A 13,249-nucleotide genomic window follows, 5' to 3' on the forward strand; every position below is an offset into this window, starting at 1 on the left:
ATCAGGGTACTTATTTGGGGATATACAAACTCAAGAAACTTATAAGCAAGCAATTCCAAGTACCAAACGTGAGACAGTAGGAGTGCTAGGCAAAAAAATGTTACTAGAAGAAATAATTCCTAGGTTTGGGCTGCCTTTCGCGATTTGGTCAGACAATGGCCCTGCATTTTTTAGCTCAGTCTCACAGACATTGGCCAAGGTCGTGGGCACAAATTGGAAACTATGTTGTGCCTATGGGCCCCAGAGTTCTGGGCAAGTAGAGAGAATGAACCGGACTCTTAAAGAGACCTTGACAAAAACAATTCTGGAGACTGGCAGTGGATGGCTGGATCTCCTTCCTTCGCCCTCCTCAGTGCATGATGTACACCCTATTTAAACAAAGTGACCCCATTTGAAATAATGTTTGGGAGACCACCCCCCCCGCTCTGTCCTCGACTACAAGAGGTTGCCCTAGCAGAAATTACTGATCAGTCTGTACTCCAGTCACTGTAGGCATTACAGTCTGTCTTAAAAAAAAAAGCCCATGCCAGGATCTGGGCTCCCCACACTTGGATGGAGTTGGAGATGGAACCACATCCTTACCAACCCAAGGACTTGGATTGTATACGTCGCTATTAAGTGGGGAACTTGGAGCCTCGCTGAAAGGAACCATTTACTCTTATCATGACCATTCCTACAGCAATAAAAGTAGAAGGCATCAGGGCCTGGATTCACGAGGGTCACATCAAACGAGCTGAGGATGAAGATGCCCCCCAGAGGTGGAAGCCTCAGCCAATGGACCCCGCTGACCACGGACTAAAGCTAAGACTCAAAAGACTATGAGTTTATTGTTGCTCTTATTGTTACCTGTTTATGTAAAGTATAGGTAGGAAATTAGATGAAGTGGTAAATGGCTAACTCATCAGCCGACTGTGCACTAGTGTCATTTGGGCAAAAGAAAACTAGAGCTATAAAAATGTTACACTTACATGCTCAATATAACCCCTTACAAGCAGAGAACATAGAACTGGCTGAAAAGTCAAGGATTTGACTAATCTCCGAAGAAAAGAGGGAATGTAAGGGCCTGGTTGGCCAGAGGGCGTCATTTTGTGTTTATGTAGTGAACTTAGATTGACCCTATGCACTAAACTTAGATTGACCCTGCCCCTCCCAGAGGAACTTAATTACAGAGCCTAGATACAAGGGCGGGTCAGGCCAGATGAAGACATCCAATCAGTGGGTCACGCATATATATCTTGAAATTCAGTTGGGTACACGTGTGTTACTTAACTTTTTTTTTTTCTGTGTGAGGCAGACATACCATGCATGTGCAGTATTCTCTGTGTACTGCAATCTCATTGGCCACCTGTGTATAGCTTGGCTAAACTACCTCTATAAAAGTTAGTCTGTGAGCCTGGGAGGGGTCACCTCTTTGCAAGAGACGGCCCTGATCAGTCAGTGTGATTCTCGATGCTTGGCACGAAAGATAGCTTTGCTTGACCTTCACTCTGTATCAGTCCTGCTCCTTTGATTATGGATCCTAACACCCCAATTTGCAGAGATTCCAGGAAAGGACTGGGTAGAGATGCCTGAATAACAAGGATGGGTAGAGATGGTGGACTTGAGCCATGACCGGTCTCACATGCTGGGTATGGGCCCCGCTCTCTGGGAGGAGGTCACTAGGTCGGGGCTCAGGCTCTGTCAGACAAAGAACTAGTGGCCAAACAGCCTATAAATTGGGGTTCTCTCGAGGGCCAAGCAGATTGATCCTCAAGTGGGGATTCGGGACAGACTCACCAGGCACTTCTTCTTTCTATGGGGATGGCAGAATGCTGTGATGTGGTTGGAGAATTCACTTGACTTCACATGAAGACTTCACATTTCTTGCTGATGGGTCTTAATGCTAGTTTGTTACCAAGGAGATCTTAGAATGTGCTGGTGGATAAGGGGTCATGCAGGAGTCTCACACCTTGAGGGTTTGACACAGGTCGAAGGGCACAGTTTCCTTCTAGGGAGAGGAGATGTTCTATTGTGTGGCTCAGGGAACACATGTTGTATCCTAAGTTGGTATTCCAGAACAGGCCTCTGAGGACAGATGCCTGAGAACCTAGTCTAGGGTTCCAATGATGTCCTAGGGGCATGTCAGTTTCAATCTTCTGACTCAGGACCATTGACTTGGTGTCTGCCTCGATGGAGGTGATCACGGTGTTTCAGACTCACGTTTACTCCTAATTTTCTCCTAATCTCTAGGGTTTGGGCAACTGTGACGGCTAAAGTTTCCTTGGGGATGGAGACCCAGTCCTGTGGTGTGGCTCCAGAGACCAGATCCTGGGGGGCATGTGAGCCATGGTTTTGAGAGAGAAGTCTGCAAACACAAACTTGGGTTAGGGTTAGTGGCGATGTGATCACAAGCCCAGTGCGTAGACCTGGAGGACAGATTGTCAGGAATTGTAATTAGGGTGACTCTAGGTGGTCTCACAGGCTTTTATATCTGGATTGTGTGTCCACAAAGGCCTCAGAATGCAGGTGCTGTCTCATGAATCCATGAGAGATATTTCATCTCAGAGAATCCTGGTAGTTCCCGATAGTTTGGTGGCTTTTTCCAGAAAGGGTAGAGTGCTGTTTTCCATCTTAGAGGTGTCCCCAAACAGGGATTCCAGAGACAGGCTCTGTGTCTGGGCGCCTGGATAATCCAATCAAGGGTTATGATTTGGGCCTAGGGGTGTCCAAGGCCTGCAATGCGGTGTCCTGGTGGTGTAACTGAGAGGGCTTGTTTGAAAGCATGCTCAGGCTGAGGGTCACAATGCCAGTTTGTATCCAGGGCAGCTCTCAGGAGTGGGCGTGGTCTCATTGGCCATGCAGCTGGCTCCCACTTTGAGGGTTGGACACCCATTCCAACAACCAGGTTTCCTGCCATGGGAAAGGAGTTCTCCATTGTGCTTCCGGTTCCCCCATTGGCAGGGATTCCAGCAAAGCTCTGTTGACAAATGCCTGAATACCAAGGATGGGTAGAGATGATGGCCTTGGGCCATGGACGGTCTTACATGCTGGAATCAGGCCCCACTCTCTGGAAGGCTGACATGAGGTCGGGGCTCAGGCTCTGTCAGACACAGCACTAGTGGCCAGGGCAGTCTATTAATCAGGGTTCCCTCAAGGCAGGAGTAGATTGATCCTCATGTGGGGTTCCTGGGCAGACTCACCAGGCACTTCTTCTTTTTATGAGGGAGGTAGAATGCTACGTTGTGGCTCCAGAATTCCCTATCAAGAGGGCTTGGGGACCAGTAGGGTAAGGATGGAATTGTAAACACAAGCTACAGTTAAATTCAGTGCCAGGCAGAAGGCAGTTCCAAAGGGCTGCTTCTTATGCGAGATATCCAGCATGTGAGTAAGGGTGTATGTCAGATGTTTGCTCACACTGGAGTTTGTGTCTATGATGACCGACAATTGGAGGGTTGGCATCCAGAGGCCATGGAGGATTTCCCACACTGAGGCTTGTGAGACGCTCCAAACAGCAAGGTTTCTTTCTACCGGACAGTTGGAGTTTGGCGTTTTAGCTCCAGGGTCCCCCATATGGAAATTTGGGTAACAGAGTTCTCTTGCATGGATGCCCAGAAAGCATATCTCAATGGACCACGCAGCTGAGGATCATAGCAGTTTCGTTCTGGTGGCTCTGGCATGAATTACCAAGGCCTTGAGTTGACATGGAATGTCTTGCACAGGGGTTACAATGCTGATTTGTTACCAGGGAGATCTTAGACTGTGCTGGTGGCTAAAGTGCCATTCAGGAGTCTCCTAACTTCAGGATTTGACACAGGTCCAAGAGCACGTTTTCCTTCTGGGGACAGTAGTTTTTCTGCTGTGTAGCTTAGGGACCACATGTTGTATCATAAGTTGGTATTCCAGAACAGGCCTCTGAGGACAGATACATGAAAACCTAATTGGGGTTCCAATGAGGTCCTAGGGGCCTGTGTGTTTCAATCTTCTGACTCCGGACCATTGACTTGATTGTCTGCCTAGATGTAGGGACTAAGGGTGTTTCAGACTGCGCATTTGCGTCTAGAGCAGCCTCCAATATTGGGGTGGCCTCAGGAGCCTTGCAGGTTTTTATAATCTGGAGGGTTTGGGCAAGTGGGTTGGGCAAAGTTTCCATGGGTATGGCAGGCAAAGTCCTGTGGTGTGGCTCCAGAGACACCATCCTGGAGGGAATGTGATCCATGGTAGAGAGAGACGTCTGCAAACACAAACTAGGCTTAGGGTTAGTGGCAATATGATCACAGGCCCATTGCGTAGACCTGGAGGGCAGTTCATCAGGAACTGTAATTAGGGTGATGTGAGGCAGTAGCACAAGTTTTTATATCTGGACTCTTGTCCCAGATGGCCTCGGAATGCAGATGTTGTCTCATGGGTACACGGAGATTTTTCCTCTCTTAGGATCCTAGCGGCTCCCAGTAGTTTAGTGGCTTTTTTGGGGAAGTGAAGAGTGCTGTTATCCATCTTAGGGGTGACCAAAAACAAGGATTCCAGAAACAGGATCTGGGTCTGTGTCCCTGAAATATCCCAACAAGGGTTAGTATTTGGTACTAGGGGCATACCAGGCCTTCAATGCGGGATCCTGGTGGTGCAACTGAGAGGGCTTGTTTGAAAGCATGCTCAGGCTGATGGTCACATCAGTCTCTTTGTGTCCAGGTCGGCTCCCGTGAGTGACTGTGGCCTCATAGGCCACGCAGCTGGTTCCCACTCTGAGGGTTGAACAACCATCCCAATAGCCAGGTTTCCTGCCATCGGGAAGGAGGAGTACTCCTGGGCATCAGTTTCCCCCATAGGCAGGGATTTGAGCTATGGTCTGTGGAGAGATGCCTGAATATCCAGGTTTAGTAGATGTGATGGCTTTGGGCCACAACAGGTCCCACCTGCAGAATATGGGGCCCACTGTCTGCGTGGCTGAATGGAGGTCGTGGCTCAGGCTGTGTCAGACAGAGCCTGAGTGCCCACGGTGGCCTATGATATTGGGGTTCCGTCAAGGGTCATGAAGATGGATCCTCATGTGGGTTTTCTTGGCAGACTCACCAAGTACTTCTTTCTGTGGGAGAGGCAGAATGCTGCTGCATCATGGCAGCAGAATTTCCTATCAAGAGTCCTTGGGGACCAGGAGGGTGAGGATGGAATGGTAAACACAAACTACAGTTCAATCCAGTGCCAGTCAGAAGGCTGATTCTAACTATCCAGCACCTGAGTAAGGGTGGATGTCAGATGTTTGCTCACACGGTAGTTTGTGTCTATGATGACCGACAAATGGATGGGTTGCACAAGAGGCCATGGAGGATTTCCCATGATGTGACTTGTGAGATGCTCCAAACAGCAAGGTTTCCTTTTACTGGACAGGGGGATTTTTGTTTGCTTGCTCCGGGGTCCCCCATATGGAAAGATTGGGTAGCAGGGCTCTCCCACGTCGATTCCTAGAAAGCACACCCCCATGGTCCATTGCAGTTGAGGAAATGGCAGGTTCGATCTGGTGGCTTTGGGGATAAGTTCCAAGCAGCCTGAGTTGACATGCAGTTTCATGCTGTTGGATCACAATGCTAGTTGGAATCCATGGAGAAGTTAGAATGTTGGTGTGGTCAGAGGGCCATGAAGGATTCTCCTACACTGTGACTTGGACACAGCTACCAAAAGCAAGGTATACTTCTGGGGACAGGAGGGGTTCTGTAGTGTGGCTTGTAAGGGTCTGCCCCTCCCAGAGGAACTTGCTTGTGGACCCTGAATGTAAGGGTGGGGCAGACTGCGTGGAGACATCCAATCAGTAAGCCGTATATATATCCACTGGGAAAATTGGAATTCAATTGGCCACCTGTGTAGGGGCGGGGCTTAACCACCCCCATAAAGGTTACTCTGCCAGGCTGTCAAGGGGGGGCTGCTGCAGGAGAGCAGCAGCTGCTGCAGGAGGGATGGAGTCTGCGGAGAGCAGTGAAGTCCGCGGAGAGCGGTGAAGTCAGCAGAGAGCGGTGAAGTGGTGCGGAGAGCGGTGGAAGTCGGCGGAGAGCAGGGGAGTCAACGGTGAATAGAAGAGCTGTAACAGCTCTTGTAAGAGCTACAACCGTGTTTGCAGTCTCCAGCCTCCTGCCGGCCCCAAGCCGCCGCCTGCAGCCTCCAGCCTCCGGCGGCGGCCCCGAGCGCCGCCGCCTGCAGCCTCCAGCCTCCGGCGGCGGCCCCAAGCGCCGCCGCCTCCAGCCTCCAGCCTCCGGCGGCGGCCCCGAGCGCCGCCGCCTGCAGCTTCCAGCCTCCGGCGGCGGCCCCGAGCACCGCCGCCTGTAGCCTGCAGCCTCCCGCGGCGGCCCCGAGCGCCGCCGCCTGCAGCTTCCAGCCTCCGGCGGCGGCCCCGAGCGCCGCCGCCTGCAACCTCCGACGGCGGCCCCGAGCGCCGCCGCCTGCCGCCTGCCGCCTCCAGCCTCCAGCCTCCAGCGGCGGCCCAGCAGTCCAGTTGTCAGCGGTCCCTCGACGCCTGCGGTCCTGAGACATCTGCGGTCCAGTTGTCAGCGGTCCCTCGACGCCTGCGGTCCTGATGCCTACAGACCCTAGATGCCAGCAGTCGGTCCTGACACCTGCAGCCCCTAGATGCCAGCGGTCTGGAGGCGTGAGCAGCCCTGAGATGCCAACGGCCCCTAGACACCAGCAGCCTCGCTGCAAAATGCCTCGCCACCCCGAACCACAAGTGGCCTTGTCCGCAGTGGTGGCTTCCTCCGGGTGGAAGCCTGGTCAGAGTAGCATCGTGGGGAGCAGAGTCTGTGTCATCTGGGTTGTCCTCCTTGTCATTGTTGCTTCTTCGTCATTGGGAGTGGCCTCATCCAGGAAATGGTCTTGTCCAGAACAGCCTCTTCTTGGGAGCGGCCTTGTCCGGGGAGCAACTTCATTGAGCAGTGGCCTTGTCTTGGGAGTGGCCTCTTCTTGGGAACGGCTCCAATCATGGAGCGGCCTCATCTGCGGAGCAGCAACGTCATCTAGAGCGGCCTCGTCCAGAGTGGCCTTCTTGGAAGTGACCTTGTTGGGTTCATCGTCACCGCCTTTTCGTAAGAGGTAGCTCTGACCGGTAGTTTGATTCCTGATGCTTGGCGCGAAATAAAGTTTTGCTTGACCTTCGCTTTGTATCAGTCTCGTTCCTTTGATCACGGACCCTAACATTTGGGGGCTCGTCCGGGATCAAACGACGAGAACTGAGCCAGCATCAGAAATTTTAGGGAAAGCCTCCGGAGGTATTGGGTTTCGAGGTATTGGGTTTCGAGGTATTGGGTTTCGAGGTATTGGGTTTCAAGGTATTGCGTTCGAAGTATTGGGTTCCGAGGTATTGGGATCCTATCCGTCTGTCTGGTTGGAGCTCCAGGGTATAGCCCACCGGGGAGAAGCTGGACGCAGCCATGCTCCCCAGGGCTGGAGTGGATGCGGGGACGCCTCATCCCTCTGCTGATAGATCGACAGGGGGTTCGAGTCCCCCTGGGCAGTCGGGGGGTTCGAGTCCCCCTGCGCGGTCGGGGGTTCGAGTCCCCCTGGGCGGTCGGGGGGTTTGAGTCCCCCTGCGCGGTCGGGGGTTCGAGTCCCTCTGGGCGGTCGGGGGGTTTGAGTCCCCCTGCGCCGTCGGGGGGGTTCGAGTCCCCCTGGGCGGTCGGGGGGTTCAAGTCCCCTGCCTTCCCTTTGACAGTTGAGGGGTTCAAGTCCCTTTAGACGGTTGGGGATAAAGATAGCCCCCACCAGTGGCAAGCTCTGGATAAATTAAAAAGTGCATAGAAATTAATGCACTCCATAAATTTGGTCAGGAGGACAAAGAGAAAAATACGATTAGGAAATCCATTGAGCTATACAAAAACAAAAACAACACACCAAAGCTTATGGAATGCCATTAAAACAGTACTTAAAGGGAAATTATAGCAGTAAGCACCTGTTTTAAAGGATGAAGTTAAACTTCTACCTCATACAATATACAAAATTTTAAAAGGATCAGAAACCTATATTGTACTCTATAAGGCAACTGATATATGCTATAATATCGATGACCCTTGAAAACATTAGGCCAAATTAAAGAAGCCAGTGATAAAAGACTACATGTATGATCCTGCTTATATGTGAAATGTCCAGAAAACTCAGATCTATAGGAACAGAAAGTAAATTAATAGTTACTTAAGATAGGTTGCCAAGAGATGGGAGTGACCAATGTTTGAATGGGGTTTCATTTAGGATGGTGAAAATGTCCAGAACTTGATTGGACACAATTCATACTTTTAAAGTATACATTTCAATAAACCATTTAAAGGTTATAGGAACTCTAAAGGAACAACAAATATAAAGGTAAATAACAAGATAATAGGAGAATATGAAAAAGCTCATGGAGCTCAGGAAAGGAAGTCCCCCCCCCCAGCAGCAGGCTCTGGACGAGGGCCACTGGGGTTGTGGTTATTTGTTTGTTTTTAGTTTTTTGTTGTCTATTGTGTTTTGTTATGGTTGAAGGAATGTGGCAAGCAGAGAGTAAGGGGACGCTAGCTTTCATCTCTCTGTTCCTCATAATAGATGTGGGGCTTCTCCCTCACTCATTTTATAACGAGCCACCTGGAGTTAGTCAAATTCTGGGTTAAGGTGTCCAATGCTGATGCTCATTAGAGCCGGGCATGGAAAATAAGTGCCTAGTAGGCCACTTTTGGTAAGCAGAACTGGTACTGTGGGATGAACCAACCTCGAGACAGAGACTTTAAGGAATATTCCCAAGCAGCTGCCGAAACGTCTTTTGTTTCGGGGAATTCCTTGCCTTCTCTGGCCCGACGTGGACTGCCTGGCCCCTCCCCCTTGCTGGCAGGGAAAGCATAGCATCTGAAGTGGAATGGGCCCAGGTGGAACATGAGGTCTGTTGGCGAAGGGATGGCTGGGCTGATGGTTAACTGTCTGTTTCAAGGGTTTAATGAGTAATTGTTAAAGTGGCTTCCGAAGTCTTTGATAACCTGAAACTGTGAAGGGTTGCTTGAATGACAAATGGAGTTAAATTTGTTGGACATCTAGATCCTAATCAAATGGGATGAAATGCTAGGGCGCTGTTTGCTGGAACTGGGTTTGTACTTTTGAAATCTGCTGGTGAACACATTCTGTGCTTAACTGATTGATAAATTTGCCATCTAAAGAATTCTGTTGTAACAACTCACCATTGGTTTATATTTAGTCTTAAGTAGAGGTTAAGGTATTTCTAAGAGTACAAAATTCTGTTAAGTGTAATTAAGACTGATGGAAATGAGAAAAGCAACTCTGTATGTAAAAAGTAGGAGATATGTAAAAGAGAGATAAACAGCCCTAAGGCCACTGTCAGAGCTAAATCCATTCATAAAAGAATGGAAGGGGAGACTGATCACCTCCCATTAGCCAGGGATACCAAAAGGGGAGGATGTCCAACCTGTTTGAATCTGGAAAATGCCTGACTGTGTGAATGTATCTCTATGGCTCCACCGCTTCCACTATGGAGTCTGAATGGACTGCACCCTAAATCTTGCAGGGCTTCATATGGCATAACGGTCATCTACTCCATGGAGTAGCCCAGTCCAGGGTTTATACAGACAGACCTTAAATAAGACGCTCCTAAGTTCCCACGAGGGACACGAGCAGGACAGCATCCAGGGACAGCCCTGCTCCAATGGCAGAGCAGATCACAGCTGTTCTCTCTGGGCTCCTCCACCCAGAATCTGGGAGATGGAACAGGGGAAATTCTGTGCAATGAATTTGGACTCTGCTTAGCACCTCTGTGTTGGCTCTCAGCCCTAGAAAAACGAGAGCCTGAGGGTCCACTTTGAGTCTAGGAAGCCATCTTCCAAGAGGAAGAAAACTCTCTGAAGCTCCGTGAGCTGCTCGTCCCTCTTCTCTGATGTCTGGACTCGATGGGTCACACAAGGGCCTATGGGAGGAGCTCGGGAGTCAAGGCTTCAAATCTTGGCCATCAGAGGCTGCCAGGGACCTGACCCGATTGATACACGTGCAGCTGCTGGCATGTTTCTGAATATGCTGGCTCTCTGCAGCCTCTGCATCTTTGAACAACATGTCCATCTGTCTGAAACATCATTCTGTTTCAAGCACTTAGAAACACTCCACTACCTCCTCCTTTGTACAGAATGGGTATGACCACAAGGCATCAGTAGCCCAAGAAGGCCAGGGGCCAATGTAACTATGAACGAGAGAGATATGGTAGCTAACCAAGCCTGGACAAATTAAGGTAACAGTAGGGTATGAGAAAGTTCAGCTTCCTCCAGCAAGGGGAGGACGGTTCCATGTTATATAGGGTGTCACGTACACTCATCTGAGAATATCGGGTAAGAACCTTATGATTGTCTACGGCCATACCACCCTGAAGGCGCCAGATCTCGTCTGATCTTGGAAGCTAAGAAGGGTCGGGCCTGGTTAGTACTTGGATGGAAGACTGCCAGGGAATACCGGTTGCTTTTGCTTTGATCTCCAAGAGGGAATTTCTTGGGACGGTGGGCTACTGCAGGCTGTGGATGCTACCTTCACGGAGATGGCACAACCTCTCTACGAACTGGCTAAGGGAGGACTCACTATGGTAGAGTGTGGACAGCTGAGGCAGAAGGAGCATTTCGGGAATTACAAAGAGCCTTACTGTGTGCCCCAGCATTGGTCATCCCAGATGTTACCAAGCCCTTCCACTTGTATGTGAAGGCAGGGCTGACTAAAGAAGTTTTGACTCAGACTCTAGGGCATGGTGAAGGCCAGTGGTCTATCTTAGCAAGAAACTAGACCCAGTAGCAGCTGGGTTCCCTCCTTGCCTCCGCATAATTGCCGCAACAGCCCTCCTGGTTAAGGATGCGAGTAAATTAACTTTGGGCCAAAATCTTGTTATAACCACCACACACGCGATTAAGGGCCTTCTCCGGACTCCACCAGACCGATGGATGATGAACGCCCGAGTAACGGGGTATCAGGCCCTTCTCCTCAATGAACCAAAAGTGGCCTTCCGACCCCCAGCAGTGCTAAATCCAGCCACACTGCTGCCAGAAGAGCTAGCTGACCATCCACACGACTGTGGGGAGGTCTTAACCCAAGTCACAGGAATAAGGCCGGATCTCAGAGACACTCCCCTCCCGGATGCAGAAATGACTCTGTTCACAGAAGGGAGTAGTTACATGGTCAGTGGAAAAGAGGTATGCGGGGGCTGCAATGGTTTCTCCTGGGCAGAGACTCTGGATGACAGCCCTGCCACATAGGATCTCGGTGGAAAAGCAAAGCTGATTGCATTCACCAAGGTACTACAGATGGCCGAGGCCACAGGCACTAACTGGAAACTACAGTGTGCCTACTGGCCCCAGAGCTCTGAGCAAGGAGAATGAACCAGACTCTCGAAAAGACCTTGACAAAGTTAATTCTGGAGGCTGGCGGTGGATAGAAAATCTCCTTCCTTTTACTCTCAGGGCACGATGTAATAAACAAGGTGACCCCATTTAAAATAATGTTTGGGAGCTCTGTCCTAGGTTACAGGAGGTTGCCCTAGCAGAAATGACTGATCAGTCTATACCCCAGTCACTGCAGGCATTACAGTCTGTCTTAAAAAGAAGGGATCCAAACTGCCTATACTGGAACAGAGACGGTGGAACCACATCCTTACCAACCCGGGGACTTGGTTTGGATACGTCGCTATCAAGTGGGGAATTTGGAGCCTCGTTGGAAGGGACCATTTACTGTTATCCTAACCACCCCCATGGCAGTAAAAGTGGAAGGCATCAAGGCCTGGGTTCATGCGGGTCATGTCAAACGAGCTGAGAGTAAGGATGCCCTCCAGAAATGGGAAATGCAGCCAAAAGACCCTGCTGACCATAGACTGAAACTAAGACTAAAGAAACTGTGAGTGTATTGTTGCTATACTAAAGAAAATTGGGGCGATAAAATGTTAGTCTTATATGTTCAATATAAGGTAGAACCATCTGAAAAGTCAAGGATTTGACTAATCTCCAAAGAAAAGGGGGGAATGTAAGGGTCTGCCCCTCCCAGAGGAACTTGCTTGTGGACCCTGAATGTAAGGGTGGGGCAGACTGCGTGGAGACATCCAATCAGTAAGCCGTATGTATATCCACTGGGAAAATTGGAATTCAATTGGCCACCTGTGTAGGGGCGGGGCTTAACCACCCCCATAAAGGTTACTCTGCCAGGCTGTCAAGGGGGGGCTGCTACAGGAGAGCAGTGGCTGCTGCAGGAGGGATGGAGTCTGCGGAGAGCAGTGAAGTCCGCGGAGAGCGGTGAAGTCGGCAGAGAGCGGTGAAGCGGTGCGGAGAGCGGTGGAAGTCGGCGGAGAGCAGGGGAGTCAACGGTGAATAGAAGAGCTGTAACAGCTCTTGTAAGAGCTACAACCGTGTTTGCAGTCTCCAGCCTCCCGCCGGCCCCGAGCCGCCGCCTGCAGCCTCCAGCCTCCGGCGGCGGTCCCGAGCGCCACCGCCTGCCGCCTCCAGCCTCCAGCCTCCAGCCTCCAGCGGCGGCCCAGCAGTCCAGTTGTCAGCAGTCCCTCGACGCCTGCGGTCCTGATGCCTACAGACCCTAGATGCCAGCAGTCGGTCCTGACACCTGCAGCCCCTAGATGCCAGCGGTCTGGAGGCGTGAGCAGCCCTGAGATGCCAACGGCCCCTAGACACCAGCAGCCTCGCTGCAAAATGCCTCGCCACCCCGAACCACAAGTGGCCTTGTCCGCAGTGGTGGCTTCCTCCGGGTGGAAGCCTGGTCAGAGTAGCATCGTGGGGAGCAGAGTCTGTGTCATCTGGGTTGTCCTCCTTGTCATTGTTGCTTCTTCGTCATTGGGAGTGGCCTCATCCAGGAAATGGTCTTGTCCAGAACAGCCTCTTCTTGGGAGCGGCCTTGTCCGGGGAGCAACTTCATTGAGCAGTGGCCTTGTCTTGGGAGTGGCCTCTTCTTGGGAACGGCTCCAATCATGGAGCGGCCTCATCTGCGGAGCAGCAGCGTCATCTAGAGTGGCCTCGTCCAGAGTGGCCTTCTTGGAAGTGACCTTGTTGGGTTCATCGTCACCGCCTTTTCGTAAGAGGTAGCTCTGACCGGTAGTTTGATTCCTGATGCTTGGCGCGAAATAAAGTTTTGCTTGACCTTCACTTTGTATCAGTCTCGTTCCTTTGATCACGGACCCTAACAGAGGCCACGTGATATTCTTCTTCTCTGGAGATTCTGCCCAGCTCCCAGTGTTTGGTGTCTCTCGGAGAAGGGAAGGCTGATGTTTTCCGTCTCAGGGGACCCCCAAAAT

The 13,249-nt window shown here is 51.0% G+C and overlaps 1 pseudogene; it reads left to right on the top strand.

Moving 5' to 3' along the window:
* Nucleotides 1-10,324: 10,324 nt before the first annotated feature.
* Nucleotides 10,325-10,443, top strand: LOC122896193 (annotated as a pseudogene).
* Nucleotides 10,444-13,249: the final 2,806 nt, after the last annotated feature.

The sequence above is a fragment of the Neovison vison genome, chromosome 14 (genome assembly GCF_020171115.1).
Source record: "Neovison vison isolate M4711 chromosome 14, ASM_NN_V1, whole genome shotgun sequence".
Lineage (NCBI taxonomy): Eukaryota > Metazoa > Chordata > Mammalia > Carnivora > Mustelidae > Neogale > Neogale vison.